The 22820-nt window shown below is 38.3% G+C and overlaps 1 pseudogene; it reads right to left on the bottom strand.

The window, feature by feature from the left end:
* Positions 1-59: 59 nt before the first annotated feature.
* Ptp4a1-ps4 (protein tyrosine phosphatase 4A1, pseudogene 4) lies at positions 60-1207 on the bottom strand (annotated as a pseudogene).
* Between the last annotated feature and the right edge of the window lie 21613 nt (positions 1208-22820).

The following is a 22820-nucleotide window of genomic DNA, read 5'->3' as shown; positions in this document are numbered from 1 at the left end:
ACAGACATTAAATAATCACTGCAAGACTTAGTTTAAGAAATAGAATGATGACAAAGCAAACCTGATGTATTCTGGTGTAAGTGTGGGAGATGTAAACATAGAGTGAGCAGGCAGAAAACAAGAGAAGCCCTATGGTGTTTGAAATGACTGAAGGAATACACCATGGAAGGTCTAGAGAGGTCTTAGTTCTTGGAATTTTGGTTTTGTGTGATGCTAAAAAGATACAAATACTGTACTGGGTATTTTGGCACCTAATCCTTCTAAATTCCTTATAGACTTATAATTTTCTGGCACAGGAGTACATTTAATGATATTACTCAATTGGTACAAATAATGAGCACATTTTAAATTCTGACCAGCAATGATCTTTTGCTAAGTATACGAACATGCTGATCATAGCCCAAATATAGAGGTTACAATTCTATCGAGCTTGGGGTCTGGTAGAACTGTTTTTCAATATTCCCGTGGAGCTTCAGTAGACTTACTCGGTAAGCCAACACATTGGGTAATTACATATGACAAATCAGCTCCCATCTGAAATTCCACTTCCAAGGCAATGGCATCAGGCACCCCAGTTTTATTGAGTCCAACTGTTGTTTCTATGATCAGGTTGGAATCCTTAAAGCAGAGCCGCATTTTAGGATGGCACTTCTCCAGATACAACAGTTGCTTGCTGTTAAAAGCTCTGTGCTGCTATTGTCTTATAAATTGTACTATACATTCATATTTCATTCCACCTTCAATTAATGCCAGGGCAACAAGCCCCAGAGCCCGGCCAAAGCCTGCAACACAATGGACTGCAATAGAGCAACCAGGTTCTTCATGAAACTTAATCTTTACAAGACTTAACCAGTCATCAACAATCTGGTTGTATGGTGATGCACCATCATCAAAAGGCCAGTCAAGAACACGAATGCCTTCTTTCTGCACAAGAGCAGTGTTATAGGTTGCTTCACATATTCTTCCTATTGGGGTAGTGGCATAATTCTTAACTTCCTCTATACATTTGTTTAAGGTTGCATTGGTTGGATTGTATGTAATAAGAACTCTCATGTGTATGTGACTTCTACAGGAGCATGGTGGTTCATTCAAGCCATGTGAATTTAGTTTAAAAAAAACAGGGAATAGGGTTATGAAATAATAAAAAAATGAATACAGAGATGATTCCAAACCAAAAAAAAGCAAAAGAAAACTGAGAGAGAGAGAGAGAGAGAGAGAGAGAGAGAGAGAGAGAGAGAGAGAAGCTGAAATCTACTACAATATTCAATATACTCCACTTGAAATTCTAAATCGTTGAGCACAGGAAATTAATGTATTTGTCCACTGGCACAAAAAATGTGATATAGTGAGTAGTGGACAGAATGTATTCTATGACTAATTACAATGATTACAATGTTACAATGATCTCATGAACCGCATTGTAACATATGCATTTTTAGGTCTCAAAAATAAAGTTTTGTCATTTGTCTTGGTGGAAATAACTGCTGCACAGAGAGAATTTAAAAAATACAAAATAAAACATTTCCCCAAACTTCAGTTTCTTTTTTTCTCCCACTGTGGCATTTCAGGACAGGACCTCCTGGGGGTGCAGCTGGGTAGGAGCTCTGTCTGTAGCTCCTGAAATAAAGCTGTATCTATCTTTTCATCTTTTCAGATGTGTGTCCAGAGAAACATGCAACTTTCTAGGGCTAGGAAGGGAATAGTGAAGAGGAGAACTTTTTCCTGTTTGGAAGCACATCCTTCTTGTGGCTGGTTTGGAAATCCTGGGCATCCTGTAGGAAGTTCCTTAATTGTTTACAAAACAGTACAGGTGATACATATCTAGAACTTTGCTGTTTTTCTTGGGCAAGGTGCAACCAAGAATTACCATTCTATCAATCTGCTCTATCACACTGAGAGGGCTTTGCCCTGGGAAATGCTGGTAGAATACCCTTTGTGCCCTTCCAGTGCTTCGGTGTGGACGGACACTTAGAAACTTACCTGAAGCTCTCCATTCAGAAATTCAGTCTACCTGAGTGCACTCAGGTTACTGATTAGCCTAGTTATTGGCCATTTTTCCTGAATTACTCTGTTTTCTTCTTTGTGTCGGTATGTACAACTTTGTGTACATTGTTGTGAAACTTCTTTTTATGACGAGTATCTGTTCATTTTTTTAAAAGTTGGGATTCATTTTGAATTAATTGCTATGTTGTCTCAGATAGAAATATACTAATTTTCAAAGATAATGTGATTAAATATATAACTCCATTCCCTTAACCCCAATTGAAAACTAATAAACTACAAAGGAAAACAACCTCTTCTCAATAACCAATCACACTTAATAAGTGCCAATGACTATAAATACCTATAAAGACAAACATACATTACTCAATGACTTTTGAGGTAGAAAGGTAGAAACTTTAAATATGGGTTTGTTTGAATCTGACTGTATGACCTTGGCCAAGGTTTACCTTCATAGTTTGAATATAACATTCTCTATTAGTTCTTAAAAAGGCATTTGCTAGGACTATGAATCTACAGTTACTACTTAAGTGTTTTCCATGGAATGCGCTTATAGCAATATACTAAAAAGGACCAGATATGTTAGAGATAATGCCACGAGAAGAAAACTAATCACAGGAGACCTTAGGTAGTACCTACTGTCTACAAGTGAACAGACTCTGAAGGTTATTACTATTTTTCTTTTCACTAGATTGCTAAGGGCTTGTAAATCATAGTATAAACTGGGCTTGGTTACTTTCAGCACTAGGTAGGCAGAGGCAGGGGGAGTCTCTGGTAGTTTGAAGCCAGTCTGATCTACATAGTGAGATACAGACCAATTAGGGCCTGCATAATTAGACGCTATCAAAAATAAAGACCAAAATAAATCTTAGGGTAAGGTAAACAGAATTTGAATTACAAACAACCAATGTCAACTGAAACATTAGTATGGATATTAGTAGATATTTTAAAAATGTAATTTTCGTTGAACACAACTTGAGAGTATGAGAAAAGTGGTTAAGTGGCAGGTTGTTTTAGTATCTCATCTCCTTGTAAACCATTCACAGATGCAAGTTTTAAGTTCTAGTGTTATCTTTCTTAGGTTGTTGGATTAGTGCCCTCCCTGGTGTCCTTATTTTGCTTAGTGTTCCTCACATTCCAATCAGTATGTTCTTTTGAAATAGAACTTGGATTGAACCTTTTGTGCTCTAAATCCTTGAATAGCTCTGGGTTACATAAAGAATTGTATCTAAGCTCCTCCCTGCCATCAGGGCAGCTGCCAACTTAACTTAGCCTTACCCCATGACTGTCACTATTAGGCTTCAGGATGCTACCCAGGCAGATAGACTGGACACCTCTTCTGGCTGGTGGCATTTGTTCTTGTCTTCTATTGCTGTTCTTTACTTGAGGGAGCTTCTCCTGCTTCCTAAAATAGGAGCAAGTCTGTTTCTCACTGTTGTTTGACTCTTTTGTTTGGTATTAAATTAGACATTTTTTCTTTTACTCTTTTGTATTTATTATCAGACACACTTTCCACTTGTTAATTATTCCCATTACACTCTTTGACTCTCTCTTCCTAACTACAGGGTAGAAATCACATTAGATTTGTTCATAAATTTATCCTTTGTACTTAGAAGTGTGCCTGCTACCTAATAGGGTCTTTGTAAAAATTTCTAAGTGAATGATATTGATTTAACCTTTTGACATCTTGAGTCTAGATCCTGCCTGCTACCATTTACTGATTGCATGACCTTGGACAGGTTAATGAATTCTGGTGCTCATATATATATATATATATATATATATATATATATATATATTAGGAATGGATTATATAGATTAGGAATATAAGCCCAATAATTCACATTGGACTCAGCAGAAGATGCTGTAAGTAAAGCACACATTGCTAAAAATAAATGCTCAGCAGTAAAGGACTTTCTCATTAGAGACAACAATTTTTGTCCTTGTGAAGACCCTGCCTTGAGGAATAAAGTTGGGGAACCATCAAGGATAATTCTTACCATTAGTGTCAGGCCTGCTTATGCAGAAGTCACATGTGAAGACAGGTTTTGGGAATTGGAATTTTATCGTGGAGGGCAGTTGTAGGAAAGGGGCAGGTGCTAAAAGAGGGAGAGGGTGAGCAGCAGGTGAATTAAGGCTGTATGTTTACTTGGGCACTCCTGGGAAACCTTCTGAAGGGTGAGCATCCATGGTCTAAAGGGGAAGGCTGTTAATCCCAGCACAGCAGGGACAAGCAAGAGCTGGGAGACACATTGCTCAGGGCTCTCAGGTGAAGAAGTTTTGCTGAAATGGAGCCTATGTCCTAGACAGGAAATAAAGAATTACCAGATGGTTGGCCAGCCTGTTTCAATCACATATTGAGGCTGCATTTGGAGCAACGCATAGGACAGAGGACAGGTGACTTTTAGAGAAGGAACACAGAATCGACTCTTCACAAGCTGCCCTTGGTGTTCTGGCATTGTATCTTTGATATGTCTTGCCCTCTGCAACTTCTAGCCCCAGGTCTCCACATTTTCCTTTTAAATCAAGCTTTAACTCTATTACCTCAGCCTGTTGGGCAAATTGCCCAATAGAATTGTTTCTAAACTCAAATTTGGCTCTCTAAAGTCTAAGGCTTTGTTTGAGCAATTCACTTCTTGTGAAATTCTTTCTGAAAGATATTTATTCTTCTTGTCAGTTAATTCAGTTGATTACTTCAGAAATACCATCCTCCCTTTTCCCACCATGAATTCATGATGTGCATATATACGTATATATGTATGTGTATATACATATGTATATATGCATGTGTGTATATATATATGCATATGAAAGCTTGCATGTGTGTGCACTTGAATGTGCATAGGCAGGCCTGAAACTGGTGGTACGAATTATCCTGATGGCTCCCCTACTTTATTCATTGAGGCAGGTTCTCTCAATCCAAACCAGAACAGGCTCATACAGCTTGTCCTATTGGTCAGCTTTTCTGTCTCTTCCAAAGCTAGAAGAATTACAGGCAGGTTATCAGGTTACCAGGACCAGTCAGCATTAAATGAGAAATAAGCCTGGATACCATCTTCCAGAAGCCCCTGATGGCCCATGCTGTAACTAGACTTACTCTAGATGCAAGAATTTACAAGTAGGACATATCCAGTGTGCTTATTTGGTATTAAGTTCCTGGCTTGATGTGGAGTCATTAGCATTTAAGAAGGTTGTTTTCCAGAACACCTGGCTGGGAGTTAAGAAAGAGGGCTGGTGTGTGTGTGTGTGTGTGTGTGTGTGTGTGTGTGTGTGTGTACCTGTGCCCTCTCCCAGAACTGCAGAAACCATTCTTCTTCCTGTGCCTCTCAGTTCATGAAGTTCCCTTGGATGCCTCAGCCATCCCTCAAGTCCTGCCTCTATGCATATTCTGGAAGTAGAGCATAGTAGCTCAAGCCTGTGTGTGTAAAGGGTGCCCTCGGATGTGTGTAAAAGTTCTGTATTCCACGACAAAAGTAAGGAAGTAAGACCAGTTTTAAAAAAAACAGTATGGCCCGAACACCAAACATTTTGTGTGTCTCTGTGTGTGTGAGCATGTGTGATGCATATACATCCAAATCTTTGCACACATGAATGGAAGAAGAAAGTTGATATTGAGTATCTCCCTCCATCCATCTCCACTTTCCTCATGAACCTTCAGCTCACCGATTCAATCTAGTTAGCCAGTTTGTTCCCGAATTCTATTATCTACAAATGCTGAGGTTATTGGTGGGCTGCTGTGCCCCCCTACTTTTGTGTGGGTTACAGGGCTCCAAACGCCATTCTTCTCTCTTGTGAGGTAAGCAGCATATCTGTTGAGCCAACTCTCTGGGTTTGATATATTTTTTGGTCATTTCTTTGTTGTTGTTGTTGTTTTTAAATGTTGTCTTATGTATGTGTATGGTGTGCACGCATGTTTAAGTGTGTGTGTGAATATGTGTATGTGTTAGTGTAAATATTTGTGTTAGCATGGAGAAGCCTGAGCTTCATGTCAGGAATCATTTTCATTTGGTCTTCTAGTGTATTCTCTGAACCAAAGTCTCTAATTCAAACCTGGAGATCACAAACAGGGCCAGTCTACCAAGCCAACTTGCCCTGGATATCCCATTTCTAACCTTCCAAGACTAGAATTACAAGTGAAATTCACCCCAAGTCCACCCGTTATTTATATAGGTTCTAGCGACTTGAACTCTGGTACTCTTGTTTGTTTGGTAAGCATTTTAATAGCAGTCATCTTTCCTGAGACTGGAGGTACCAATAATTCTGAGCCATTATGTGTGTGCTGGGAATTTAAACCGAGTCCTCTGGAAGAGCAGCCAATGTTCTTTGCTACTGATCTATCTCTCCAGCACTCCACAGACATATTTGAAAAAATCTGTGGCAGATTCTAAATATAGAAACAAGAGTACTTATGGTCAAGATGATGGAATTTCAATACAAGGTAGTGGGAACACAATGCCAGAACATGCTTTGAACTCGGGTATGCATGAAAGAAAGAGGGCTCCATTTAACATATCTGTTATATGTTAAATGAGGTGAGTCCAGAGATTCAGAATGCTTCATTGAAACAGATTCCAAAGCATTGAGTACATCTGTAGGAGTCAGACTAACAGAAGGTTAGCCCACGGGAAACAATGCAACAATGAAACAACAATGTAACAATAACGACCAGAGGATCTCAAAACAGGCTGGCATTGAAGAACTGCAAGAGTCTATCCTGGCTGAAGGGATAGCAATGACAGAGGCCCAGCAGAGGCATGCTAGTGCTGGCTCATTGCTAGTTCTGGGAGCCAGTTATGAAATAGCCAGTAATTGTTTAAGCTGGTAGTTATACCATTGGCAGCTCGAATGTACAAGGAAGACAATATTTACATCATGACAATTGGTAGATTCTACATTCAGTGCAGTCTCCTCTCCTCCCTAAATGGGAGGCTGGCATGCATGATCACAGCAGTATGCAATCCTTTCTCAGGGCCCTTCCCAGTAGGGGATGGCTAGTCAGCACAGAATGCCTGATAAGCAACATGGACAGGTTTCCAAATAAGGTAGTCACCACTGTTCTGGGTCCTGCTCTTCAGAAAACAATCCAGGGAGGGAGATCTGCTAGCAGGAAGTATAGCCAAGAGCATTTCTGAGACTAGAGTTTGAAGGGCTGCTGAGGAAGCAGTTTGGGGAGGGACAAAGGGTTGAATCATGATGCAGGTGTGTCAAATTCCTCCAGAAAGCTGCATGGCCAATCAGAGCCCAGTATGGCACACAGGCTGCCCTTGGTGGGGGGTGGTGGTTAGTGGAATGATAGTGAAGTCTTTCCCACCATGGTCCAACCCAGCCCAGTACTGCACAGAGGCTGTCCTTGGAGTAGGGGTGGGGGCAGTGGAATGATAGTGAAGTCTCTCCCACCAGGGTTTCTGAAGGAGGATCAGTACCCAAAGGAGAGAATGGTCAGGTTAAAGGATATCCTTGCAGGTGGTGGGAGAGTTATCCCCAGATCTGGTATGAGTGAAGAGATGTGAGACCCTTGGGTATAAGAAACTGTGATGAAGGAACAGGCCTGAACCCTAAGACCATGATGAGGATTCAGAAGGGGTTTCCATATTGCAATGGCTGTCAACTGTACAGGGTTTTCCCCTGGCTATATTAGGCAATGTCTGGAGACTTGACAGGGAGATTTGTTCCTACTAGTTAACAGTTACTGGGGGGAAGGGAAGTCATTTTTGTTTAGTGGGTGAGCCATTGGGAAGTTGCCCCTTTCCCATAAATAAAGCTCTATCCACTCTCAGGCCAATAACCTTAATTAAACTCAGTGGGTTACAATCAAAACCAGGGGAAAAAAGGATATGAGAGTAGATGGGGAGCAGTGTTAAGGAAAAGAAGACAGGAGGAGGAGGAGGAGGAAGAGGAGGAGGAGGAGGAAGAGGAGGAAGAGGAGGAAGAGGAGGAAGAGGAGGAAGAGGTTGTTTAAATGGAGACAGAGAAAGGTGACAGGGATGGAACTTACTCAAGGACATGTACTGCCAAACAGCTTTTAAATGGGGCTGGAGAGATGGCTCAACATTTAAAAGTACTGACTATTCTTCTAGAGGTCCTGAGTTCCATTCCCAGCAACCACATGGTGGTTTACAACCATCTGTAATGGGGATCTGATGCCCTCTTTTGGTGTGTCTGAAAGCAACAAGAGTATACCCACATACATGAAATAAACACATTTTTAAAAAAAAGTTTAAATGTCTTCACTGAGTGCAATAAAGAAACTTTGTGTGCGTGTATGTGTGTGTGTGTGTGTGTGTGTGTGTGTGTGTGTGTGTGTGAGAGAGAGAGAGAGAGAGAGAGAGAGAGAGAGAGAGAGAGAGAGAAATTAAGAGATGATGTTTTGGAAGTAGACATAGCTCTGAACTCCCTCCCCATTTATAGGTCAGGGTTTACCAAGAAATAGAAGTAAAAGGATAAATTATAAAAGACACCACCACTGGGGCTGAAGTCTTGGTCAGAGTTTGATGAGTGCTTAGCATACAGAAAGCCCTGTAGCCCCAAATGAGTAGACAAAGAAATTATTGAAAAAGCTTTAGCAGGACAGGGGAAGCAAAGAAGACAGGGCAATGAGGTTTGGTAATCCCAAAAGGTGAATGGGGAGTTGGAATTTAAGTCCCTGGGAAGCACCATGCACAAAGCATGCACTGTCTTCTTTTTAACTGTTTGACCAGGAATGACATGCTTCAGTCTAGAAGTGACTTGACAAACTTTTCTCTACAGGACTCCATAGGAAATGCTGCTGGTTTTGGAGGCCAGAGGGTCTGGGCTGCACTTCCTACACAGTAATGTGAAAGCAGGTTGATGACCGGCAAATGAATTTGACAGCATTATTCTGATATGTTTTTACTTTGCAAAAGAAGTGGGATGGATTTGTGTCTTAGTGGTACTTGGCTAAGCTTGGGCCAAAATCATGAGGAAAAGAGTATGAGAAATGAGTACTAGGATTAAAGGCTTAAGACACCATAGCCAACTCTATCATCTGGAACAAAGGTAGGTGCTAGAGGCTGTGGATGAGTGATGTGAACATCAGTGGCTGGGTGAGTGTGAGCGCTGAGATGATGGACTGTGGGTGTGTGCTACAGTGAGCTCTCTCATGCCAGCCAGAGATGAGTCTCAGCTTTTGTGGAATGTGAGCTTGCTTTGTTGGACCAAACTTAAATGAAAACTTTTGAGTTGTTTTGTCCTGCTTGCTCGATTGCTTCCATGGTTTGCCTTCCTCTCTGTGAAGGATACCCAGAATGCCCTGGAGAATCAGAATAGTGCGAAAATCAAAGAACTTTTTGATAAAGTGCAAGGACTACAAAACAGCCCATCTGGACTGACTGCCTTCCTTCCCAAGAAATGGATAATCACAGCAGAGTTAGTTGACCCTCCCTCCTGACCAAAGATGTTACCCTAAGTAATGCCCAGGTCATTTTCCTCTTCCATTGCATACTCAATAAAATCAAATAAATGAATGAAGTTTCTGGTTATATATTTGTCAGTGCAAGGTGAATTCTCCCTCAACATCTCTACCTGCCACCCTACCCCAACATACCTCTCCCTATAGTTATGTTGGGGTCTGCAGGTCTGTGTCTGTCTATGAATTATTTTAGCAAGCCTGGTGCCCACAGAGACAATGAGAATTGTGTCAGTTGTCCTGGGACTAAAAGAGCAGCCAGTATTTTTAAGTCTCTCCAGTGGCTATTTTTCTTCCTGAAAACAGACATGATATTAGTGTGAATGTTTTACAATTCACTGTCCTTTCAGGTCATTTTATAATGACCCACACATTGCTCTCATCTCAGGATAGCCCTACCTTGTGGCAACTAACTAAATAAAACAATACACTCATATCTAGGCCTTTGGAAATGGTGGAATTGTTAACACAACCTAACAGAATGAGGAATCCACTCATTCACTCTTATCCAGCCTCCTGCCACCACAGCAATTTCCAGGCTGATCACTATTTACATGATTTGGTGTTTTTAATTTATGTTGAATGTTTAGGTAAGTAAAACTGCCACAGAAATGATGTATCTTAAAATCCTAGGCAGTTCTGTTCATATATATATATATATATATATATATATATATATATATATATATATATATATCCTAGCACTGATGATAGCTTCACATAACCATATAGGTGGCTCAACTTTTTCCTTAACCTTGACAGTCCAATTAGGACAGAGCTGCACCTACCTAGCTAGCTGGGAGTGATTGGCTGTTGAGGTAAATTTTAAAAAGCTCACATGGCCTGGTCTTGCAAGTTCCCACTCCACGCACCAGTGGAAGGGGAAGCCCTTGGTCCTGCCAAGACTGAACACCTAGTGAACATGATTGTTGGGGGGAGGGTGGTAATGGGGGGAGCATGGGGAGGGGAAGCCAATATAGAAGGGGAGGGGGAGGGGTTAGGGGGATGTTGGCCCAGAAACTGGGAAGGGGAATAACAATCGAAATGTAAATAAGAAATACTCAAGTTAATAAAAATTTTAAAAAATCAGTATGGTGGTTTCTCAGAAAATTGGGAATTCCACTATCTTAGGGTCCAGGAGGCATATACCCACAAATGCTCTATCATACCACAAGGACACTTACTCAACTCAAAGCCATCAACTATGTACACTGTGGCTTTATTCATAATAGCCAGAAACTGGAACCAACCTAGATGTCTCTCAGTCAAAGAATGCATAAATAAAATGTACATTTACACAAGGGAATATTAGTCTGCTATTAAATAACATCTTACAATTTGCAGGCAAATTAGGGGAACTAGAAATAAATCATTCTGAATGAGATAACTCATACCCAGAAAGACACACATAGTATGAATTCGCTTGTAATTGGATATTAGCTGTAAAGTAACAGATAATCATGCAACTTGATATGCCACGTATGCTTGATATTCCTAGGCCGTCCCATTTCTAAAGGGGAATGGAAGAGGAATGGATAAGGGTAAGAAGGGGCATGGACTGGGAAGAAAGGAGGGAGAGGAATCAGTTCCTCATAGGTATATTATTGAATAAATTACTAAATAAAAACAATGACAGCTGTAACTCTTGAAAAAATGTTTTAAGCTGCTAAAACTTTGAACAGTGTGGATTATTAATAAAATATGTTCCAATAAAAAATAAATCCACCAAATTGGAACTGTTATGGGCGGATGTATCTCAACAAAAGATAAACAACTTTAAATTTCATATTTTGTGGATTTCCGATGTTTTTGAAAACCATCTATCTATATAAGGTAATAGGGACTGTTGTCCATTAACTATTCTAATATATTATTTTGAAATAAATAAAATATATTATCTATCAATAAACTTAGAGCCATGAATTTGCTATTTGACCCTTAACTCATATGTTTAATCAACTCAGAAGTTTATAATGGCATCAATAGAAGGACTGGGTCCAAACCTTGTACATTTAAAATTTTGTAACCAAAAAAGAACCAAAAAAAAAGAACTAAAATTTTGTAACCAATAAATTCTATACCAAAGTAAAGATATGATTTTAGCTTAGTTATCAAATGAAATTATGACTTTACAAATCAATCTAGCTAATTCCTCCCTGTTAAATTATGGCCGTTTCTAAATTCCTCATAAAAACAACCTTAGAATAACCACTTTCAGCCCCCCACCCCAATCTACAGAATCAGAGCACTGACTCTTCAATAGTTTCTTTAAGTTTTACATAGGCTTTGAGACATCCTAGGACTGAAGGAGTGGTAGGGAAAATGGAGTAAATGTTGTAGCCTGATGTGTCTGTCTTGATTGAACCCAGCTAAAAGTCCTAGAGATCAGGAATCCAAGCAGGTATGTTCTCCAAAATGTAATTCTCAAAACAAATGTTTAGAATTGAGATATCTTTTTGTTTGATTCTCTTGAATTTAGTTCTTCAACAGTCTCTATCAAATCTAATCCATATGACTGTGGAAGGTGTCCAGAGCCTAATCACCCTTTTTAAAAAACACAAAGACAAAACCTTTCCCCAAAATACTGTGTTCCTTAGTCTTTAACCAGAAAAGTTTGCATCTTGCAGTATCTTCCAGATCAATAATATAACCAAAAAAATCAAAGTCACGCCCATTATGAAGATTAAACAGTTAAAAAAAAAGAAGTAAGCTAAACAATACTGTATGAGCCTGTTTAGGACTTTCTAGTCTGTCATATCAGGAAATTAACCCAAAATTCCCATGGAGCCAACTTTAAGAGAACCTGCACTTCTGTTGTGGTAAATATCAAAAAGAATCACGAACCCTCGCTAGCTGGCATCATCCAGCCATATAGCCTTTAGCAGGATAATTTATAAAAAAATTAAACACCTTCTATCAATTCCAGTACCAATAACAAATAAGCAACTTATCAAACTAGAACTTTAGCCCAAAATACATTAATTTGTCAACCCCTCTACCTGGAGCCTCAGATTTTTATTTATTTTTATTTTTATTTATTAACAATTTCCATAATATATGTCTGTATTTACTGTGCCTGGGGTACAGACTTCTATTTTTTAATAACCATATTAACTTATAAATATCACAAGTCTCTACTTGGATTCAGTGACTAATTTTCCCTGAGTTTCGAACTATGTGTGAAAATCCCCAGGTGATTCAATTAACCTCTACTCTCTTCTTCTAAAAACAAACTTAATCTGCTTTCAATGACACCTGTCATTAAGAAGTAGGCAGCTTGTCTAACTAGGATTTTAACCCAGATTTCCTGTGGATCCCGTATTAGAAAGAAAATTAGTATCTTGTAAGACTTATCAGTGTCCCTAACCAACACCTGCTAAGGAAGCAGGCAGCTTCCATTTTGTAGTGCTTATAGGAGCAGCCCAGGTGACCTAGAGTCTGTGAGCAGACCCCATTCTATTCCTTTGTTTAAGGTTCCTTTGTTTAAGGTTCCTGTGTTTGGGCCACCCTGTGACTCAACATAGCACTGGTACCCTCTTACTTAGAAAATAAAACTTTCTTTCAACCCTTAGGGTGATAGCCTTAACTTACAAGTGGATTCTTGACCCACACGTTGTTTTACCACCTGTTGCAGTATAAATAATAAAGGAATTTCTTTTATCCTGCACTAGTGCTGGCACCATAGGGCCACATGGCATCTGTGGGATATTTTCATCTCTATGAACAAAGCTTCTCACCTGCTAGGCTCCATCCCATATCACACTGTCAATTAAAGGTGAATAAAATGTATAGATGTAACCCTTCACTGTGCATGCAGATATCAGAGTTCTGGTCACATGCAAATAAAGAAAAGGACATTAAAGGAAACAGTACAAAACTCTCATTTGTGTTCAAGAAAAGGTGTATAGGCCTCCTACTTACCTTGGACCTATTTTACTCCATACATGGAGGGAAACATCCATATAATTTTATGTTTGAAATACCTCCTTCATTGTTTCTCAGGCTCAGAAATCAGTAGTTGGCTAAAATCTCTAAACGATTCTTTTCCATTATCCAGGCCCTCTAGTTCTCCATAAAAGCTATTCATTGAACTATCTCAGAGTTCCATTGGCCTTCTGACTTCTCCAACATCCCCTCAGTTCCCATTTTGAGTCTTGTCATTGTGACACTACCTGCTCAAAGGGATAGCCAAAGGTAATGAAATCAATTTGGAAAGGATTTACATGATTTTCCCACTCTTACACCTATCTGGTTAGGCAGCATTTTACTATGGATTCTGCAGACACTTATCCAGAGGCAGAAGCTCCAGAAGATAGTGTATAAGGGATTCACTCAGGCACTTAAGAACACATGAAAATTGAGGTTTCACTAGATCTAAGGCTTTTTCATTCCCTATCTATCCTTGATATTCTTAGCAATATTGTGAATGCAGGATCAGGGTCCAATTACCAACTAACTTGGGCCTGGAACTGGGAATTCAGGAAGGTAGGTATTGGAAAAGTGATAGTTGATGAGACGACAGAGAAGCAAATGACAGTGCCTGTTGAACTTTGCTTGCTGATGTCTACTTTAATTTTCTGGTTGTATGGAAGATTGTGAAGATGTAGGAAATTAACTTTTTTGACTTATACAGAGATAAGTTTATTAAGAGAAAAAAAGAAAATGAAACAGAAAAACATCTAAGACAGAAAGTAACATGGCATCTGGTAGGTGTGGCTGCTCATTTATTTTTTTCTCTCCATCTTTATAAACTTGGGTATTTCTTATTTACATTTCAATTGTTATTCCCTTTCCCGGTTTCCAGGCCAACATCCCCCTAACACCTCCCCCCTTACTATATGGGTGTTTCCCTCCCATCCTCCCCCCATTACCGCCCTCCCCCCAACAATCCCGTTCACTGGGGGTTCAGTCTTGGCAGGACCAAGGGCTTCCCCTTCCACTGGTGCCCTTACTAGGCTATTCATTGTTACCTATGCAGTTGGAGCCCAGGGTGAGTCCATGTATAGTCTTTGGGTAGTGGCTTAGTAGTGGCTTAGTCTCTAGAAGCTCTGGTTGGTTGGCGTTGTTCATATGAGGTCTCAAGCCCCTTCAAGCTTTTTCAGTCCTTTCTACAAATTCCTTCAACAGGGATCCTGTTCTAAGTTCAGTGGTTTGCTGCTGGCATTCGCCTATGTATCTGCTATATTCTGGCTGTGTCTCTCAGGAGAGATCTACATCCGGTTCCTGTCGGCCTGCTCTTCTTTGTTTCATCCATCTTATCTAGTTGGGTGGCTGTATATGTATGGGCCACATGTGGGGCAGGCTCTGAATGGGTGTTCCTTCTGTCTCTGTTTTAATCTTTGCCTCCCTATTCCCTGCCAAGGGTATTCTTGTTCCCCTTTTAAAGAAGGAGTGAAGCATTCACATTTTGGTCATCCTTCCTGAGTTTCATGTGTTCTGTGCATCTAGGATAATTCGAGCATTTGGGCTAATAGCCAATTATCAATGAGTGCATACCATGTGAGTTTTTCTGTGAATGGGTTACCTAACTCAGGATATTTTCCAGTTCCATCCATTTGCCTATGAATTTCATAGAGTCATTGTTTTTGATAGCTGAGTAACATTCTGTTGTGTAAATGTACCACATATTCTGTATCCATTCTTCTGTTGAAGGGCATCTGGGTTCTTTCCAGCTTCTGGCTATTATAAATAAGGCTGATATGAACATAGTGGAGCACGTGTCTTTGATATATGTTGGGGCATCTTTTGGGTATATGCCCAAGAGAGGTATAGCTGGGTCCTCAGGTAATTCAATGTCCAATATTCTGAGGAATCTCCAGACTGATTTCCAGAATGGTCATACCAGTTTGAAATCCCACCAACAATGGAGGAGTGTTCCTCTTTCTCCGCATCCTCGCCGGCATTTGCTGTCACCTGAGTTGTTGAGCTTAGCCATTCTCACTGCTGTGAGGTGAAATCTCAGGATTGTTTTGATTTGCATTTCCCTTATGACTAAAGATAGCTGTTTCTCAGAAATTCGGCATTCCTCAGCTGTGAATTCTTTGTTTAGCTCTGAACCCCATTTTTTATTAGGGTTATTTGTCTCCTTGCAGTCTAACTTCTTGAGTTCTTTTTATATTTTGGATATAAGCCCTCTATCAGTTGTAAGAATGGTAAAGATCTTTTCCCAATCTGTTGGTTGTCACTTTGTTCTAACAACAGTGTCCTTTGCCTTACAGAAGCTTTGCAATTTTATGAGATCCTATTTGTCAATTCTTGATCTTAGAGCACAAGCCATTGTTGTTTTGTTCAGGAAATTTTCTCCAGTGCCCATGTGTTCGAGATGCTTCCCCACTTCTTCTTCTATTAGTTTGAGTGTATCTGGTTTGATGTGGAAGTCCTTGATCCCCTTGGACTTAATCTTTGTACAGGGTAATAAGCATGGATCGATCTGCAATCCTCTACATGCTGACCTCCAGTTGAACCACCACCATTTGCTGTAAATGCTATCTCTTTTCCATTGAATGGTTTTGGCTCCTTTGTCAAAAATCAAGTGACCATGGGTGTGAGGGTTCATTTCTGGGTCTTCAATTCTATTCCATTGGTCTATCTGTCTGTCTCTGTACCAATACCATGCAGTTTTATCAGTGTTGCTCTGTAATACCGCTTGAGTTCAGGGATAGTGATTCCCCCGGAAGTCCTTCTTTGTTGAGGATAGTTTTAGCTATCCGGGGGTTTTTTGTTATTCCAGATGAATTTGCAAATTGTTCTGTCTAACTCTCTGAAGAATTGGATTGGTATTTTGATGGGGATTGCATTGAATCTGTAGATTGCTTTTGGTAAAATGGCCATTTTGACTATGTTAATCCTGCCAATCCATGAGCATGGGGGTTCTTTCCATCTTCTGTGGTCTTCTTCAATTTCTTTCTTCAGAGGCTTGAAGTTCTCATCATACAGATCTTTTACTTGCTTGGTTGAAGCCACACCAAGGTACTTTATATTATTTGGGACTATTATGAAGGGTCTCATTTCATTTCCCTAATTTCTTTCTCGGCTTGTTTCTCTTTTGTGTAGAGGAAGGCTACTGATTTATTTGAATTAATTTTATACCAAGCCACTTTGATGAAGGTGTTTATCAGGTTTAGTAGTTCTCTGGTGGAACTTTTGAGTTCACTTAAATATACTATCATATCATCTGCAAATAGTGATATTTTGACTTCTTCTTTTCCAATCTATATCCCTTTGGTATCCTTTTGTTGTCTGATTCCTCTGTCTAGAACTTCAAGAAGTATATTGAATAAGTAGGGAGAGAGTGGACAGCCTTGTCTATTCTCTGATTTTAGTGGGATTGCTTCAAGTTTCTCTCCACTTAGTTTAATGTTATCTACTGGTTTGCTGTATATGGCTTTAACTATGTTTAGGTATGGGCCTTGAATTCATATTCTTTCCAGGACTTTTATCATGAAGGGGTGTTGTATTTTGTCAAATGCTTTCTCAACATCTTATGAAATGATCATGTGGTTTTTATCTTTGAGTTTGTTTATATAATGGATTACGTTGATAGTTTTCCATATATTAAACCATCCCGGCATGCCTGACTTCTTAATGTGTAAATGTCACCCAGGTGGTACTGGTTTTGAAGGCATGAAGGGTCATGAAGAGCAGTTGAGGCTTGGTGTTGTGAAAGGCCATGAAAGGCTATTGGTGGAGCTGCAGTCTCAGTTGTAGTTGATGGCCAAGGACTAAAGGAGTCCTGTAAAGGAGTTGAGGCTTGGCACTATGAAGACAGCCTATGAGAGGCTATTGTTGAATCTTAATTGCAGTGGAAGATTTCAGCTATTTAGAGATGGTAGTACCATTTCATGATCACCAAGAACTGCAACAGGAATGTAGTGTAGTCAATGAGAGACTAGAGTACTACAGACAGCAAAGCTGGAGAAATGCCCTGGGCCATTTGGAGGACCCCAAAATAACATGTGTAGATTCCAGGCACTGAAGCAAGAGGCTGTAATGTTGAAACTGCCTTGAATACCCAAAGATGTTAAATATCAGAGCTATGGAATACCTACACAGGAAAACTGCTAACAGGTGGAGCATCAGCCCAGGAGAAAGAAGTTTCCTGCTGTCATCCAAGATGAAAGGAGTTGTATATCTGAAGAACAGTTTAACATTAGACATGGAGATTCAGAGTTTCGAGTCTGCCCAGCTGGTTTTTGGTTTTGTTTGGTTCAGTTTTTCCTCCCTGTGACATTTTGGAATTGTAATGTATATTTGGTGATGTTTAATGTATGTGATCTGCTTCATGATTTTTTTAATCTATAGTAGTATCCAGTTAAGTCATTAAATGAACCCCTAAAAATACTTTCGACTTTGGACTTTTATCATTGTTGAGAATGCTATAGACTATGAAACTTTTGAAATTGGAGTAAATGCATTTCATATTATGCTAGCCTAGGTATGGCCCCCCCATAGACTTATATGTTTGAACCACCTGATAGGAGAAGAGGAAAATGAATGTGGTGGTATGAATATGCTTGGCCCAGGGAGTGGCACTATTTGGAGATGTGTTCTTGTAGTTGGTGTGTCTTTGTTGCAAGATGTGTGTCACTGTGGGGATGGGCTTTGAGATGTCTTATTCCTTTGTGTCTGAAAGTCAGTCTTCTCCTGTCTGCCTTTGGATCAAGATATAGAACTCTCAGGTACATCAGCAAAATTTCTGCCTCCATCCTTCAATGCTTCCTGTCAAGGTAAAAATTGACTGAAACTCTGAAAGTATAAGTAAAACTTAATTAAATGTTTTCCTTTATATGAGTCGCCTTGGTTATGAGGTGTCTTCACAGCCATGGAAATTCTAAGATAGAACACAATGTAACTATGTAAGTAAGTGTAAATTCATACTCGGAAGGATACAAGGTCATTAATGTAAATATAACACATCATAATTTGAAGGGTATAAACTAACAAGTGCCTTGCACAACTTCATTATAGGAAGTAGCAGGATATGAGATCATCAATGTGAATATAGAACACCACAGTAATCTGAAGAGTATTTGATTATTAATATCAATGTATGACACCATAATTGAAAGTAAAATGTCATCATGTAAATATATGAAGTCATGAAAATATATGTATATAATCATGAATACATGATTGAAATCAAAATACCTTTTTTATTATATTGTAATTGTATTGAAAGAAAGACATATACTTTCTTCTGTGATATCATAATGATTTTGATGTTACAGTTTGATAATTATGATGGCATTGAATTCTATTTATACTGTCATGATCTTCTTTATGTATTGTGATATATTTATCTTGTAGATATCCTATCATTTTAATTATAAATCATGTCCTACCAAATGTGAAATTCTAGTCAATCTATTATGAGGCCATGACATTCCATTGTTTCTCTCATAGTTTTTGAAGTATGATTTCAGATATTTATATTGATGTCCCATTGGTTCTGCTTAAGATGCCATACTGAGCCAATTAGTATATCAAAGCTTATTCATATGTATATCACTTCAACCTATGTTGTCATATATTTAAATTGATGATATCATATCCTCCAAATTATGATGTCATATTCTGCCACATGTGATGAGGATATTTTAATTAATGATACCATGTCATTATATTGATTGTGTCATATCCCTCTACTGGGAGCCTGCCTATCTTGGAATAGGCTTGAACTCAGACACACCATCAGATGTGACTTTAAAGAAGGATGGTCTCCAGATGTAATTTTAAAGATGGATGATCTCTGACATTCTAGCTTGGTAAAATGTCATCAGGTAACTATACTGAAAGCTTGCTGATAATTACTAAGCAGTTCTAAAAACATTCTTGCTTTTTCTATGGTTAAAAACATTGACTTCTTTTCTCTTTAACTCTGTGCCTTATTAAATTTTATAACTCTCTGTGTTTTATTTAGCTCTCTTTGCTTAAACTCTAGAGAAACTCAACTCTTTTTATGACAATGTGCTTCATTAAGCTCTAAAATGTAACTCTTATCTCTTTATTAACTTTGCTTTAATAAGCAGTAATATCTGGCAATTAACACATACTGTTTAGCAGTAGCAAGTTAAGTGAATCAGTCAGAAGCCTCCATGACTAAACTGGCTAATTCTTTGTAAACAGAGAGGAACTAATGAAATGAATTAAGATTCTTTATACAGGTAAATATGTAGACACATATACATTCAAGCATTCATACATGGTCCCTGCCCAACTATCTGTCACAGTCAACTGCACAAGTATTCATTCATGTGTACATACATACACATATACTTACACACATCCATATAAACAGACATACACATTTGGATGGATGGATGGATAGATGGATAGATGGATGGGTGTATGGACAGATAGATGGATTTGTAGGTGGGCAAAGCTCCCCAAGCCAAACCATTCAACCAACAATTTTTCCTCATCTGTTCTTTTTATATCTTCTTAGACAAAAATATCTTTCAAAATTTCTAAAAAATTACCTCAGAGGAAAAACATGTTACATAGAATGAGAGTTACAGAAGGATGTTGATATTAAGTTCAAAGCAGTGTTTCATTTTAATATACTCATTATAAGGTCAAAGAAACAGTTTTTTTTTAAATCTTTTCTCTTTTTAATAAAGATTTGGCCTTTCCAGCAAGCCCCTTAGTGACTATACTATCTCACCAGCTCCAAATAGCTGCACCTTAATGGTCAAGAGATTTTGTTTTGTTAAAATACAATTTAGCAGCTCTTCATCAGGTCTAGCTATGCAGTTTGAGCTCTTCAGACATCTCCCCAGGCTGTGCTGATGCTGCCATGTTTTCACAGGGATACTTCCTTCTACTTTGCAATCACATCCTGAAATTTTTAAAGTGGTATTAAGTGAACAGAAATACTTAGATTTTTATACACTTTCATCTAGTCCTAAAATCATTTAAAGAAACAGTTTTTACATTGACTTGCCTTATAGTGTACACTGGTGACTTTATCCCTGGACCTAATGTTTGTCCTTTAACATAAAATTGCCCCAAATCTATTTTTCCTTTTATCATAATTATGGAAGCAGGGTTTCCTCTTATTATGCAGCCTTTACTAACGATTTCTTATGATTTGTATGTGCTCAGCACAGGGATTGGCGCTATTAGAAGGGATGGCCTGATAGAATAGGTGTGGCCTTTTGGAGTAGGTGTATTACTTTGGGTGTGGGCTTTAAGACCCTCACTCTAGCTGCCTGGAATCCAGTATTCTGCTAGCAGCCTTCAGATGAAGATGTAGAACTCTCATCTCTGATTACACCAGGCCTGTCTGGTGCTCCCTTCTTGATAATGGACTGAATCTCTGAAGCTGTAAATCAGCCCCAATTAAATGCCCTTGATAAAACTTGCCTAAATCATACTGTCCACATTGGTAAAACTGTCACTAAGATTCTATTATAAGGACTGTGCATATATTTTCTTCTAACTTTATTACAAATTAGGTTTATTTCTATTTCTAACTAAGACAATTTCTAAAGCTGTCTTCCTAAAATTTTTTGAATCAATTCAGGAACTCTATAGAATCATTATCTATTTGTCAACATAGCATCACTCTGAGTTAGTGCATCATCATAGGTTTGCAGAAATTTGCTTAAAATGGTGGGTCAATACATAGTGAGTGTTGCATACATAATAACAGGAAAAGCATATTAATAGCAGGAATCTTTGATCAAATGTAATCTCCCCGGCCTTTTTTAAGTAAGCAAAGCCATCACATTTTAGTCCATGGCAAAATCATCTCAAGATTACCTGCTATATGGCTCTTGGCCTCTGTCCATTATGTATTATATAATTTATTTAACATATCATCCTCTTCCAATTACAATGCCATATTTTGCACTTGTAAAGTCAATGTCTTTCTATTAGAATGACAAATATCATTGTATATAATATATCATATTCTTTAAAATGTAATGTCTTGTGATTGCACTGAGGATGTAATACCCTCTCTTTTCTGATATTTTACTTTTTTAATCTGGACTTCATATTCTTCCAATTTTACATGTTTACATTGATGGTGTTATACCAACTCAGTATGATGCTATAGGCTTGAAATTATGATGTCATGCAATTCTGTGTATGATTTAATGACATTCTAACTGTTTATAGATTTATATTGATAACTTTGTACCACATCAGTTATGATATCACATTATTACATCAGGATACTGTATTCATTGTGTCATGCCCTTCCAATTATGATATTAATGATGTGATACATTTCCAATTACAGTCTCATATTTTTAAAATTATGCCACATCAATCATTCATGTCATATATTTATGACATGTATTATGATGATGTAATTTAACTCCAATTTTGATGCCATATATTTCTATTTATATCTATTGAAGGGTACGTGTTTTGTAGGTCATTCAAACAGGCATAGAAACTGAGACACACGGAACTTTGTCTAATTCACTAGTTTTAAGCAAGATTCTATAACTGCCTGGAAGTCTTTGTTTCTTATCTTTGTCACATCACTTTCTTTACAATTGTTACACATCTATTACCAGTCTTAGAACACCAATCTGCATACTAAGTACACTGTTCTCAACACATTTTGTTCATAAAGAAGATATGCTTAAATTCTGAAATGCTACTTGACCATGAACACAATCTGGTGTTTCCTTAAAGTGAGAATTTTTATTTAACATATCATTCCCTGCAAATTACAATGTCATATTTTGCCACTTATAAAGTCATACTCTTTCTATTAGAATGGCAAATCTCATTCTACTTAATATATCATATTCATTAACACATAATGTTACAGTGTTACAGTACATTACATAGGGTGAACAAAAAAGAAAGACAGAAATAAAAAAGGTAGAAATCATCAAGATAGAAATGAAAGAGAAAGAAAAAGGTAGTAGGATTCTATTTCTGCCTGAAGAGATTTCTTCTGATCCTCTTACAAGACAAAAGATACAGACTTCTGTTTATGAATTCTACACATACATTTAGTTATACAAAAGTCCTAATCTGTATGGTATGCTTTTGCTCACGATGCCTCGATGTAGTAAAGAGAATGTGTTTCACTCGCAGAAATGTCATCTGACATGTTATTTCCATGAACTCAGTCTACTCTTCTCTTAAAGTCATACATTTAAAAGTAAGCCAAAAAAGAAAAAGCAAGAAAAAACTGCAATCACAAAAGAAAATCAAAAAGAAAACAGATGCAGAACAGAAAAAGAGTAAGGGATAATAAAAAGGGATAAAAAATGAGAAGTGGGAAAGGAAGCAATGAGTTAAGAGAACAGAAGTGAGGAAAAAAGAATGAAATAAAAGATAGATACCCCAGATGTATAAATTAAATTTCATTTAAAAGCACTGGAAAACCTTTTACGTGTGTGTGTGTGTGTGTGTGTGTGTGTGT

This window comes from Rattus norvegicus, chromosome X (assembly GCF_036323735.1).
Source record: "Rattus norvegicus strain BN/NHsdMcwi chromosome X, GRCr8, whole genome shotgun sequence".
NCBI lineage: Eukaryota > Metazoa > Chordata > Mammalia > Rodentia > Muridae > Rattus > Rattus norvegicus.
The sequence above is the reverse complement of the archived record's forward strand: the minus strand, read 5'-3'. Positions and strand labels throughout refer to the sequence as shown.